Source organism: Lolium rigidum, chromosome 5, assembly GCF_022539505.1.
Source record: "Lolium rigidum isolate FL_2022 chromosome 5, APGP_CSIRO_Lrig_0.1, whole genome shotgun sequence".
Taxonomy (NCBI): domain Eukaryota; kingdom Viridiplantae; phylum Streptophyta; class Magnoliopsida; order Poales; family Poaceae; genus Lolium; species Lolium rigidum.
This window is the reverse complement of record NC_061512.1, coordinates 161,246,102-161,260,035: the sequence shown is the minus strand read 5'-3', so window position 1 is coordinate 161,260,035 and position 13,934 is coordinate 161,246,102.

Genomic DNA, 13,934 nt, shown 5'->3' with positions numbered 1-13,934 from the left:
TGAATTTAAAGGTGGACAATGGATATTCCTGCATCCACCTGTAAGGATCCTACCTTGAAAGATGCTTACCCTGAAAGATCCCCTTTGTGGAACTCTGGAATGAACCCCCATTGGCTTTTGATGATCTCGAAGATCAATCGAAAGCCGGAAAGAAACAAGGGCGGGCTGATCTGGGACAATCCCCGATGCTAGCTTGGCACTAGATAAATAGAAGCCTCTCTTGATTTTGCTTCCCTGCATACGAGGATTGCTATCATCGGGTATGATGATATGATACTATTCCTACAAAAGACATTTTTTTTTTTGATAAAAGTTCCATGACAGATATAGTGACATGCAAGTTTTCTGATCCTCAAATTTTTCACTTGAATCTACATGTAATGAAATACACCCGCATTTTGCAAATCTTTTTGTATAATTTAGGAAATACTTCCTCCACCCCATAATATAATATGTTATTACAACCACTATAAGAAATACTAGGATGAATCTGGGTGCACACGCAACCGTTTCTCCAATATTAGAAAAAATGCTATCTGATTTTTTTTAAATTTAAATAATTTTTTCATGTACATATTCCGTTGATACTTACTTTTGCAAGTTTTTACAGAAAAATACGATTGTATGTGGCCTACACGAAATGACAAATATCCAAATAACACTATAATTGTTGATTTTGTACTGTTCACAAATAGACATTTTCAAATTTATGTGTAGGTTACACTTGGTCGTTTTTATGCCAAAAACTGCACAAATAAGTGCCAACATAATATGTACATGCGTGAAATTTTTCAATTTTCTTTAAATTTTAAAATACCATTTTGAAAACTTTCATAGTAGGTTGCGCGTGCCGGGTTCACAATTTTCCCGTCCTTGTAATAACATATTACACTGTGGGACGGTGGGAGTAACATTTATCATTATCTATACACGTGACAGGATAGGGTCGCACTATCAATATAAACGTATTTTTGGAAGGTATTTATATATTTCTGCTTATGAGGCCCTCTGCACTGCAACAAGAATCGCGCATGTGGATCGCTGTGAAAGTAAGGCTTTGCACTCTGTTTAGCTGTTGTTCTGCTTACGAATACAGTGCGCCCAGCTGCCCAAAACTGTATGTCTGTATGTAGTGGTCCTAAACGTCAACCAGCTTCTCAGAAGGCTGTCTTCAGGACAAGTATCGTGCAGCCTGCATTCAGAAATGATACCATGAAACTCTATTGATAAATTCCATGATACATGGCAACAATAATCAGGGGGGGGGGGTTGAATGGGTGGTACCAAATTTTGGCTTTTTCAATTCTTAGGCTGTGCAATGTGATTAATGCAAGGTGACCAACCAAAATGAAACAAACACAAGGATAAACAACAAAAACAAGTAACAGAGAGTAGCAAGGTGAATGAATGAGTAAACCGTTTACGAGACACGAGACGTGAGATTTGTTTCCCGTACTTCATTCCTTTTTACGAAAATCATTTCAATTGGAGAGGTGTGGTGCCACAAAGTCTTCACCTTCTTTGTCCACTAAACCCACCACAAAGGTGAGTCCATTTCCCCACTAAGAGGTGCTAGTCGAGGTGGCAACTAAACCTTCACACAAGGTTGGAGTATAGTCTACAACTCAACTGGAGGTTCCCAACACCATCTTCAAGCTCTTACAAACATGAACAATCCTAGAGATGGTCACTTCACAGGGGTCTCCACTATGAAGACCTAGGGTTACAAGTTCCTTGAAGGAATCAAGGGGAAATTCGAATTCCTTTGGAGAAAGGGTAGACCAGGCTCTCCTACTTCGATTTTCCAAAGGGGATCTTCATTAGCTGGCTAGGGAGGGAGATCCACAAGCTTTAAGCTTTGAAGTAATGGAGGAGAGAGAGAAAATGAGGAACCTACTTGGGAAAGAAGTTTATAGGCCCCGCTAGATTTCTAGCCGTTGCGCAGTCACATGGACAAAATGTCTGGGGGAGGGGAATCTCCGTTGCCAAATGGCATCCCAAAGGGCTGGATACTCCACCCCCCCTCCGGAGTTTCCACCCACCCATCTACGAGTGTCCACTTGGTCGGGGCCAAAAACTTGGGCGGATATTTAGATTGGAATTGCCACTCTAGGCTGGATATTGGAAGGATGAAGATTTCGTCCCAGCAAGATGAGCTATAGTCAGAATTCTGAGATACTTTTCTTCTCCATTATTTTGAGACACACACCAAAAACCTAAAAACTTACTCGACCTCTAAGACCTAGCATAGACTACGACCTCAGACTTTTATCTTCTCACTCTTGGTTGTGCTTCTTTGAATACACCTACACACTCAGACTCGGTAAAATTCTTCTCGTGCTGTCAACCAACACAAAAAACATGTGGACTATAATCTTTTCTCTTTCAATCTCCCCATTTTTGGTGTTTGATCGGCACACAACAATTTGAAATTCACAAATAGATATTACGATATAAATAATAAGATTTGCAAAATATAGTCTGAGTTACCCCTAGATGTGTGCACATTCTCAACTTCCATATGAATAAAAGTGCAGAACACTCTAGGATCAATACCCCCCTCCCTACATTTTGCAAACCAACAACATGTGCAAGGTACAAGATAAAGTATATAGAGTACAACTTGCACAACAAAGAAAAAAAATATCACAGGATATAATGTTTGGGTAAAGAGATCATACCATATGACAAGGTATTAACTTGTCAATGCCTACAAGTAGTAGATTAGGGTTTCGTTGGATGTAGAGGGCAAGTAGATCTCGAAGGTTTCAGCCGAAAAGTACTCGACAATGTAAGAACTAGGGTTTGTGAGACAATGATTCAATCCTTTCTTTGTCCCTCGACTCCCCCTTAAATAGGAGGCGGAGCTGAGGGATTCGTGATACACAAGTTTACAGAGTCCGGGAGGGTTTCTAACCTATCCCGCAAGATTACAAACAATAACTCCTATTACAACTCTAGCTTTCCTTAATAATATCTTGGGCTCCCGAATCTTCTTATCCTTTGGGTTGTGGGCCTTCAGTAAACCCTGGGTACCATCTTCGGCATGCCCATTGGGGATGCCTATGTCAGTAGCCCCCGAGATTTTGTTTGAATCGCAGAGTCAGGGAAAATCTCCACTTTTATATTTATTCGACAACTCTAAAGTTTCGCACATATCTTTACATACGAATTTCTATATTGTGCAGGGATAATGGTAATTGGGGCTAGTTCATCTGACGGATCAGGTACTAGTTAACTGCTCTAGTGGCAATCCGCAAAAACCTACTTCAAGATCACGTCCCTGGACATGATCTCGGGATACTAGTGTAAACTTCGACAGGTGCCGCTTAAGGTCTTACCATTCTGTCGAGTCTCAGTCATATTTTATCGGGTACCTAACGCGTCCGTTAGGATTTTTCTTCGTATCTGTTGATACGGAAAAAAGTAGCAAACCGACGTCAGAGACGGCGCCACGCCGCACAGAACAGATCTGGGGTCTTACCTTCGCAAAGTTTTGCGGCATTCAGAAATTGTTCGCATCTTTGGCGTTCTGAGAATATATTGTCGAGTGCTTATTCGGCTGTTGGAATAGCACATTTTATTGAGTCAACGGATGACTTATATTGCTCTCCCGATGGGAGTATATGTAGAGTTATTTGTATAACTCGAAATATACTCACTTCCTCTTTCTTTTTCTTTTTCTCTCTCTCTTCTTCTTTTTATAATGTCATCGGCACGCGAACAGCGTTCCCGATGGGAGTAGCCCCCGAGGCTACAGTCAAGAATTTGTGCTTGAGTGTAGGCTCCACGCCTTATGCCGCTATATTTTTCTCCTGTCGCATAATTTGTCAAATCTACCGGGTGCGCGAACAGCGCTCCCGATGGGAGTAGCCCCCGAGGCTATGAGAAAATACTTGTATTTGATCATAGACTCTCGCCATTTCTATTTTAACTTTCTCAACTTTGTCATCATTTTTTTTAAAAACGAAATAGCCCCCGAGCATTTGGGCAAAAACTTGTATTTGTTCAAAAGCTCTCGAGACAATCTTATGATGTCGCTGTTCTTGCAAAACTTCATAGCCGAGATTTTCCTTTACCAAGGTGACATCACTGCTGATGATAGCCACGGTCAATGTATCGGGAAGCCGCGAGAACCGCTATCTCTCTGCCTTGTGGGCCCAAAAATCCTGTCAAGTTGACACGTTATGCAAGTGGGGGACACACGTCCTCCGCTTTTCCTGGCGCACGTACTATAGCCGCTGTGCTTTCTCGTCTATATGAAATTACCTTTTACCCCTTGTCCACGTGGACAGCATCTGTCCCGCAAATTCTCAATCCAACGGTGCGTCCGTTCAGCGCACCCCTATTTAAGGTCATCGTCTTCCTCCTCTAATCCTTTCGCTCACGCCGCATCCCTGCTTCTCTGCTGTAAAAATCCTCCATTGCTCTCCCTGCTTCAAGCGCTCAAACACATTCACACCCTTCGCCGCCAAGCCCGTTGATGCCGCCTCGCATCCGTTTGACTAGGCACAACACGCCAGAGTCGAAGATGGCGACAACGGATCTGGGAAGCTCCGAGTGGGAGAGATCCAAGATCTCTCGCCCAAGACATCAACATGCTCGAAGAAGATGGGATTCAGCAAGAAGGAGAACTCGCTCCAGTTCCCCAAGGAGGAAAGCTACCCAAGGCCTCCAATCGATTATCGGGTCAGTTTCGTTGACCATCTCATCCGAGGTCTTTCTCCCCCAATCCACGAGTTTCTCCGTGGTCTCCTTTTTGTCTATGAGCTCCAGCTGCACCAGCTGACGCCCAATTCCATCCTCCACGTGTCGATTTTTATCACACTGTGTGAGTGCTTCCTCGGGGTCCAACCTATTTGGGCTCTGTGGAAGCGTATCTTCTGCCTCCGCCGTAATGGCTCCCACAACATCGCCTACAATATTGGCGGCGTTGTTATCTGTGTTCGTTCCGACGTCGAATATTTCGACGTCAAATTCCCCGACTCCGTCCAAGGTTGGCGGAAGAAATGGTTGTATATCCATGAAGAGAGCTCCAACCCAGTGGAGGAAAACATCGCCCCCTTTGACGGAGAAGCCAAAATCCTTCGCCGCCGTTCCTGGGATGCTGAAGCTACCGAAGATGAGAAATTGGCGACAGAAGCACTGATGACTCGCATCCACGAGCTACAGAACACTCGCGGCAAGGAACTGTCGGGTATTGAGATTACTGCCTACTTCCTTAGGACTAGAGTGCAGCCTCTCCAGGCTCGCAAAAATCCCTTCTGGAAGTATACCGGTGAAAAAGATGCCGACAGGCTTTCAAAAGACCTTCCTTTGAAGGATTTTGAAAAGCTTATCCGCAAAATCTCATCGCTCAACAAGAAGGATCCGGTGCCATCCTCTTGCCGCATTACGCCATACAGTAGCACCAATCCTCTTCCCGAGGTAATTTTTCCGTTTAGTTGCTATATTGTCTATCCGAACTTTATTATTTGTCGACTACTATCTTGCTAATGCCTTTTTGTCGACACCCTTTCTTTTTCTTAGAACCACCCCGTCCTTGCTTCTCTTCCTCCTCTTCCTGAAGGTGGAGAAGTTGAAGACCGTACTGTTGTCGATGATGACAACCAAGGCACCTCGCGCCCTGCCAGTGAAGTTGCGGGTTCTCACAAATCCGCGGCTTCTGCTGATTCTGAAGCCACTGCTTCAACACGCTCCCCTCCTCCTGCTTCCCCAAAGAACAAGAGGAAAAGGAGTGAAGTCAAAGATTCCGGCACCTCTAATGCCGAAGAAACTGGTCCTTCAGATAGGAAGGCAGTTTTCAATCCATACACCGATGCCCTCGTCAGCTCGTAAGTTACTCCGTACTCCTTGCGTCTTTGCTCTTTAATGTTTTGCTTCTTATACTGTCGCCATTTTTCTTGTAGTGATGACGAAGAAGAAGAACAACCTATTGATGCGGCTGCTCGAACGAGTACGTCGCGTACTTTAGTTGTGTCCGAAGCTCCTCATGATGGGGAGGAAACTTCGCCTCCTCAGCAAAACGTCGATCATTCGACTCCGCCTGCAAGCCCCCGTGCCTCTTCGCCAAAGAGAGCAAGGGTCGAACCATCCAAGGAACCTATCATGTTCCCTGGTAGCTCTTCGACACCTTCATTAGATGACGTAAGTGTTTTTGTCTTCTCTTTTTGTTTTTAATGTTTCAAGCCTTTCAATACTTTCATCTTGCCTTTGCGATATGTTTGCCGAATCTAGACTGGCTATATTGACTATTTTTTCTTTTTGGTCCTCTCTTCAGCCTTTAATGAAGGAATTTATCTGTCTCGGTACCCAATTTATCGGATCGTGATCATACCAAAAAGCTGGAAGGTACTATCTTCATCCGCCTCCTTTGTTGCATGTACTCCACGATTTTATCATAATATTCGACTGTCGCTTATTTGCCAGGAGAACTTGCGGAAGCCAATAAGCGTGCTAACGCTCTTGCTGCCAAGTTGGAGCAGAGCGAAAAGGCCCGTAAGAAAGCTGAAGCCGATGCTGCCGCTGTCGAAGATCTTTGAAAAAGACTTCACGACGCGGAAAACTCTGTGAGCGAAAATATACAACAGCAACCTGCTCGAGAAACAGAGATCCTCAGTCGCCTGGAGTCGCAGATTCGACGTTTTGTTAGTAAGTACTTTGATCCGTGCTGTTTTTCTCGGGTTACTTCATATTTTCCGAGCATGTTCTTTACGAACTATCCTTTGTTTCGTCTTCAGGGAGAACCCATCAAGAGTATGAGGTAGAGGGTCCTGAAGGCGACGAGCTGCTTGACGCACTGACTCTTCTTGAAATCCATGGGGATGAAGCATGCGAAGGCCTTGCTGACGCTGAGGAAGGTCTGTCGAAGCTTTTCCCCTATTTCTTCCCGAAGAAAGAGGAGCCCAACACCTTCGTCGCTCTTGCCAAGGCGTTCAACGTGCAAGAAGATCTTGGGCTTAAACTTCGCCAAGAGGGACTGAAGGTTGGCGTTGAGGGCACCATTGCGCTGATTGCGGATAGCCAGCAAAACCTCGACTGGACCAAGGTTGGCGATATAAGGGAGATGGAAACGAAGGAATGGCAATCTCTGATTAAAGCTGCCAAGCCTCCCTCCAAACCAATTCTTTCCTACCTTGGTGTGAAACCAACTCCTGCTCCAAGCACATCCAAGCCGGAGGTCAAGTAGACCACCCTGTCCTTTCTTTTAGTTTTTTCTGTCTTTTGACGCTGTCGCCCTAGTTAATTTTAGCGACAGCTGCTTCACTAGTCCATTAGGGACCCTTCTTTTGTAATAGCAATGTACATACTGCGAGAATGAATGGAAATCTATCTTTGCTTGACGATTGATATCGGCTTTTTTATTTTCAGTTGATTTTTGACAACTATCTTGCAACTTCCCATCCTTCCGATGTTTTACCTGCGTCATCCCGTTCGAAGAAGGCTCCTGTTGCTGTCGAACGTTTCGAAAATTCTTCGAGTAAAAATTCCGCAGAAGACTTGGAAGAACTTCGCCAACAACTCCAGTCTTTGAAGAAACAATTACTTATGATGATGGAGCGAGTCTCGAAAATCATCCGAGAGAGAGAAAATTGCACTTCAACAGGCTCAAGATGCCATAGCTGCCAAAGAAGCCGCTGTTTCTGAAGCTGAAAAAGCGACCACTCGAGAAAATTTTATGCTTGAGTTGATGAATGAAGCCAGTGCAGATATGTCAGGTATGCTTCAAACCAGTGCTCCTTCTGTTTCCTTGGTGTCTTTTTTTTTAAAAAAAAAATCCTTGCGCTGTCGCCAAATAGGCTCCTTTCTCGACGCCGCTGCTGAAGACGAGAGGGTAAACACGAGGACAAATCTCCTTGTTAACCTTTCTCTTGACCATGGTTCTCTTTTCTGGGCCACTCCAGAACGTACCCGACAGATTGTCAGGTTTCAAGACCGCGCTTGTCAAGTTCGCGATTTCCTTGATTTCTGCACCAGGACACTGACCCTGGTTTACAAGACGCTATTTCCTCGGAACGAGGCGCCCGACACTCTTCTTGGTTTGTTGGAGAAGTTTCAAGATGCTCCTCGTATCCATCACTTCGTGCGAGCTCAACTTTCTGCCGGTGCCAAGTTTGCTATGATGATGATCAAAATTTGCTATCACAAGTTTGACATGAGCCAGATTGTGACCAAGTGCTTAGCCAAGATGGCGAAAAGAAAAAGGGATGTTAGCAAGCTTGAAGATCATGTGACCCCTGTTGCCGAAGATATGATGGATGAACTTCTTCGGATGGATGCTGAGTTTTTCGTAAGGGGTAGCTATGCTGAACATAGTACTCGTGCTTCAGATACTGGACGTTTGACCATAGATAATATACTGAGCCGCCATTGACAATTTTCGTTCTAGCCTTGTCGAGTTTTCTCAGGGATTGTGTCTTGTATGTTGTACACATTCTATATTGTAAAGTAAACACTTCTATTTTTCCTCCTCAAGCTCCCGAGTGTTTCGGTGATGAATCTCTTTATTGTGGATGCGAGGTTATGAACCAAGGCACCCAAATTATTATTGAATATGCTATATTTGCGGGTACTAGCCCCCGAGTGTTTTGTTCTTTTTCGATTGCTATTTTGTTCCTTCTTTTTATCTGGCGAGGTATTTGATACCAGGGCGAAATATTTGTGTCAGTTAAATTCATCTATATTGTAACTTCGAGGTGTAAGCCCCCGAGCGTGTCAAAGAAAAAGATATGTATCTCCACTATTTTTATTATATTGCAGCACCGCGAGCCCGCCTCATTAAAAACCTTTCCCGGCCCCACTCGGTGCCCCGAAAAAGGAAAAGAGTGCGTCTGAAAACTCGCGGGCATTTCAGTACATTGTATTTTTACAAGGAGGACTATATTTCGATACTAAGCGTAAAAACGCCTTAGCTGCGCCACGTTCCAAGGGTTTTTCTCCGGAACCCCTGTTTTCTTCTCCTTGATCCTGTATGCTCCTCCTTCGATTACTTCTGTGACGACGTAAGGGCCGAGCCATGGTGACTCGAGTTTTTCAGTACGCTCTTGATTTAGTCGTAGAACTAAGTCCCCAACCTGAAAGGATCTTGGACGCAGACGTCGACTGTGGTAGTTTTTCAAGTCCTGCTGATATTTAGTTACCCTTGACAATACTTCGTCTCGAGCTTCGTCGAGTGCGTCGACGTCGTCTTCCAATGCTCTCCTGGAAACTTCTTCATTGTACTCCGTGACTCTGGGAGAGTCGTGCTCTATTTCTATCGGTAGTACTGCCTCTGCTCCATGGACCAGAAAAAACGGAGTCTCTTGTGTCGCTGTATTTGGTGTTGTTCGGATGCTCCATAGCACACTTGGTAGCTCCTCTGGCCAAGTATGTCGAGCTTTTTCCAGTGGCCCTAACAAACGCTTCTTGATGCCATTGCAGATGATACCGTTGGCTTTTTCGACTTGGCCATTGGTTTGAGGATGTGCAACTGACGCGAAGTGCAATTTGATGCCTACCTCTGCACAGTACGCCTTGAATTCCTTGGATGTGAAATTACTGCCATTGTCCTTGACGATGCTGTGAGGTACGCCGAACCGAAAAACAATGCCCTTCACGAATTTTATTGCTGAGCATCTGGTGAATTTATCGGCTTTGCTTCTATCCACTTGGTGAATTTGTCGACAGCGACGAGCATATACTCGTATCCTCCTGGCGAAGCTTTATGTAACTTCCCCACCATGTCGAGACCCCATTGAGTAAAGGGCCAAGATAAGGGTATTGGCATTAATTCTGCTGCCGGAGAGTGAGGTTTTGCGGCAAATCTCTGACATGCGCCACAAGTTCGCACTATCTCCTTCGCGTCCTCAATTGCTGTTAACCAGTAGAATCTAGCTCGAAAAACTTTGGCTGCAATAGCTCGACTACTCGCGTGGTGACCACATATTCCTTCGTGTACATCCTTCAAAATTGTTCTGCCTTCTTCGGGTGTAACGCACCTTTGTAACACACCCGAGATACTTCGCTTGTACAACTCCCCTTTGACCACCGTGAACGCTTTGGATCGTCTAATAACTCGCCTTGCTTCAACTCGGATCGTCAGGTATTGTCTTTCTTAGGATGTATGATATGTACGCCTGCATCCATGGGATTTGCACCATCAGTACTAGATCCTGGTCCTCTTCTTCTTCTTCCAATGTTTCTTTCGCAGCCCCCGAGGGTTTCTCGTTCTTCTCCTTCTTTGTTGATTTCTTCGGCTTTGTGGATCTTTCTGTTATCTTCTCCCAAAACACACCTGGAGGGATTGCGAGGCACTGCGACCCGATGTTTGCAAGAACGTCGGCTTCATCATTGCTCAACCTACTGATGTGGTTTACCTCACATCCGTCGAACAGCTTCTCTAGCTCGTTATACATTTCTTTGTACGCCACCATGCTATCATTGACTGCGTCACATTGGTTCATGACTTGTTGAGCCACCAATTGTGAGTCGCCAAAGATTTTTAATCGAGTTGCGCCACAAGCTTTCGCCATCTTCATCCTGTGTATAAAAGCTTCGTATTCTGCCTCATTGTTAGACGCATTTGGGAACGTCATCCGCAAGACATATTTCAATTTGTCGCCTTCAGGTGATATGAGTATCACCCCTGCTCCAGCTCCCTCTAACCTCTTGGACCCGTCAAAGTTCAAAGTCCAAGTTCTCGATAAATCCGGAGGTCCTGTGTTTTGCAACTCCATCCACTCTGCGATGAAGTCTGGTAGAATTTGCGACTTTATTGCTTTTCTTTTTTCATACGTGATGTCCCGAGGAGAAAGTTCTATTCCCCAGAGGGAGACACGGCCTGTAGCTTCTAGGTTGTTGAGTATATTGGATAAAGGCGCCTCATTGACCACTATTACCGGATGAGCCAAAAAATAGTGCCGCAATTTTCTTGCGATTGTAAATACTCCATATGCTAGCTTTTGGTACTGCGGGTACCTCTGTTTTGAAGGTGATAATACTTCGCTAATGAAATATACTGGCCTCTGCACTCCATGGAGTTTTCCTTCTTCTTCCCTTTCGACCACTAACCCCGTACTGACCACCTGGGGTGTAGCCGCAATGTATAGCAGGAGGGGTTCCTTCTCTTTTGGCGCCACCAAGATTGGTGGTGTCGAGATTGCGCGCTTAAGATCCTCGAAAGCTCTATCTGCTTCTTCGTTCCACTGGAACTTATCTCCTTGTTTGATTAGGGCGTAGAATGGTAACGCCTTTTCTCCCAGCCTGGCGACGAATCTGCTTAAAGCTGCGACTCGCCCAGTTAGCTGTTGTATTTCTTTCAACTTTGTTGGCTTTCTCATTGTTACGATAGCCTGGATTTTTTCGGGATTAGCTTCGATCCCTCTTGCTGAGACTAGGAACCCGAGAAGTTCTCCTGCGGGACGCCGAAAGAACACTTCGTCGGATTCAACTTGAGACAAAATTTGTCGAGGTTGTCGAAAGTTTCCTTCAAGTCCTCGATTAGCGTTGCCCCCTTTCTTGATGTTATGACGACGTCGTCGATGTATACTTGTACATTTCTCCCAATCTGTGTTGCTAAGCACTTCTGCATCATCCGCTGATATGTTGCTCCCGCGTTTTTTAGACCAAAAGGCATTGTTCGATAGGAAAACACGCCGTAGGGTGTGATGAACGCTGTTTTGACCTCATCCTCTTCTTTCAATCTGATCTGGTTATAACCAGAGTAAGCATCCAAGAAGGAAAGACGTTCACATCCTGCCGTGGAGTCGATAATTCGATTGATCCTTGGGAGGGGAAAGTGATCCTTTGGACAATGTTTGTTGAGACACGTAAAGTCGACGCACATACGAAGGACTTTAGTGTTTTTCTTCGGGACCAACACTGGGTTTGCGACCCACGTGGCCTCTGTATGCAACTCCTTAATGAAACCAGCTTCTCTCAATCGATCAATCTCTGACAGCATAGCTTTGCGGTTTGGCTCCGAAAAACGCCGCAAAGGTTGTTTGATTGGTCTCGCTATTGGATCCAAGTTTAGGTGGTGCTCGGCAAGTTCCCTGGGTACTCCTGGCATGTCAGCTGGACACCATGCGAATATTTTCCAGTGCTCACGGAGGAACTCGACGAGCGCGCTTTCCTATGCGAGGTCCATGTTTGTTGCGATGGACGTCGTTTTCTTTGGATCTGTCGGATGAATCTGCACTTCCTTGGAATCTTTTGTGGTGTTAAAAGTTGATTCCTTGTTGGGCCTCCCTACATCTGGCAGCACATCATAATCAGTCCTAAGCCTTGACTCCATGTATTCTGCTTGCATCCCGAAAGTTTCTGATAGTCGATAAAAATCTTTGTCACATTTATCGGCTAGTGCAAAACTTCCTTTAACTGTGATTGGTCCCTTAGGTCCACGTAACCTCCATAACAAGTATGTATAATGTGGTACTGCCATAAACCTGGCATATGCTGGCCATCCCAGCAAGGCGTGATACTGTGATGGGAAATCCACAACTTCGAACTCCAGTTTTTCTATCCTGTAATTTTCTTGGGTCCCAAACTGAACGTCGAGATTGATCTTTCCCAGCGGATAACTTGGCTTCTCTGGCGTAATTCCATGGAAACGCGTATCAGTTGGCTTCAAATTTGCTAGGGAGATGTTCATCTTCCTTAGCGTATCTGCGTACATAAGGTTTAGGCTGCTGCCGCCGTCTATGAATACTCGCGATACGTCGAATCCTGCGATTACTGCTGGTAAGATAAGTGCTGACTGCCCTGGTCGAGGAACTTGCTGCGGATGGTCTGCTATCGTGAATCCAATATCTTGCCCTGACCAATTGTGGTACTCAACCGTTGGTGGAGGCATTTTCTCTGCCATGAACACTTGTCGCGAGATTACCTTCTGAGCTCTATTGGATGGCCTGCCTTTTTGAATCATCGAGACCGCTCCATAAGAGTTGGGATCAACGTAAGGTGGTGGTGCTGGTGCTGCCGCTATTCTGAGCTGATGTCGATTTTCGTCCGTAATTGCGGGAGGAGGTGGCAAGTGAATCTCACTCCTAGGTCCCTGTGGGTTTCTATTTACTGTTTGTGCATTAGCTATGCCTGCAACTCGCAGCATTGCTTGGAAGTTTCGGCAGTCTTTCTGCAAATGCCCTGACTGCCTTCTCCCATTGCTGTCGAGGTAAAAATGCATCTGACATGGCCCGTTCATCATATCTTCGGGAGTTACAAAAGGTCTCTGAAATCTCGACCCACTATTTTGCCTGTTATTTCGAGAGTCATCTCTATTGTCGCCTTGCTGTGCATTACTCCTTTGATAATCATCTCTATTGTTTCCTCCATTGTTTCCCCGAAACCCAGCCGATATTTGGCCAGGCGCATCGTAACTCGAAAATTGCCGAGAAAATCGTCGTCTATTTTGAAAATTTCGATTACGGTCCTCCTCTGGTGACCTGTGTCGTTTATTATGTACAACATCCTCGCCATCTGCCCATCTATTTGCTATTTCCATTAATGCTGATACTGTCCTTGGGTTGGTTCTTCCCAAGTCCTCCACAAAATCGCCTCGTCGAACTCCTGCTACGAACGCATCTATCGCTCTTTCGTCAGATATATTCTCTGCCGAGTTTTTAATGATGTTCCACCTTTCAATGTACTTCCTCATTGATTTATCATGCTTTTGTCGACATGATCTCAATTCCTCTAGTGTCGCAGGCTTTTTGCAAGTTGGTCGGAAATTTTTGACAAACACATCCTCAAAGCTATCCCAACTGTCGATAGAGCCTGGAGGAAGCTTTTTTATCCAAGATCTTGCGGCTCCGCTCAAGTGTATTTGAATGCTCTGCATGGCTGTTGCTCTGGTTCCACCTATCAGCTTTACCGTCTCGAGGTAATCGACTAGCCAATCCTCGGGATCTTGTAGGCCATCAAATTTCTTGAAACTATCGGGTAACTTGAATCCTGAG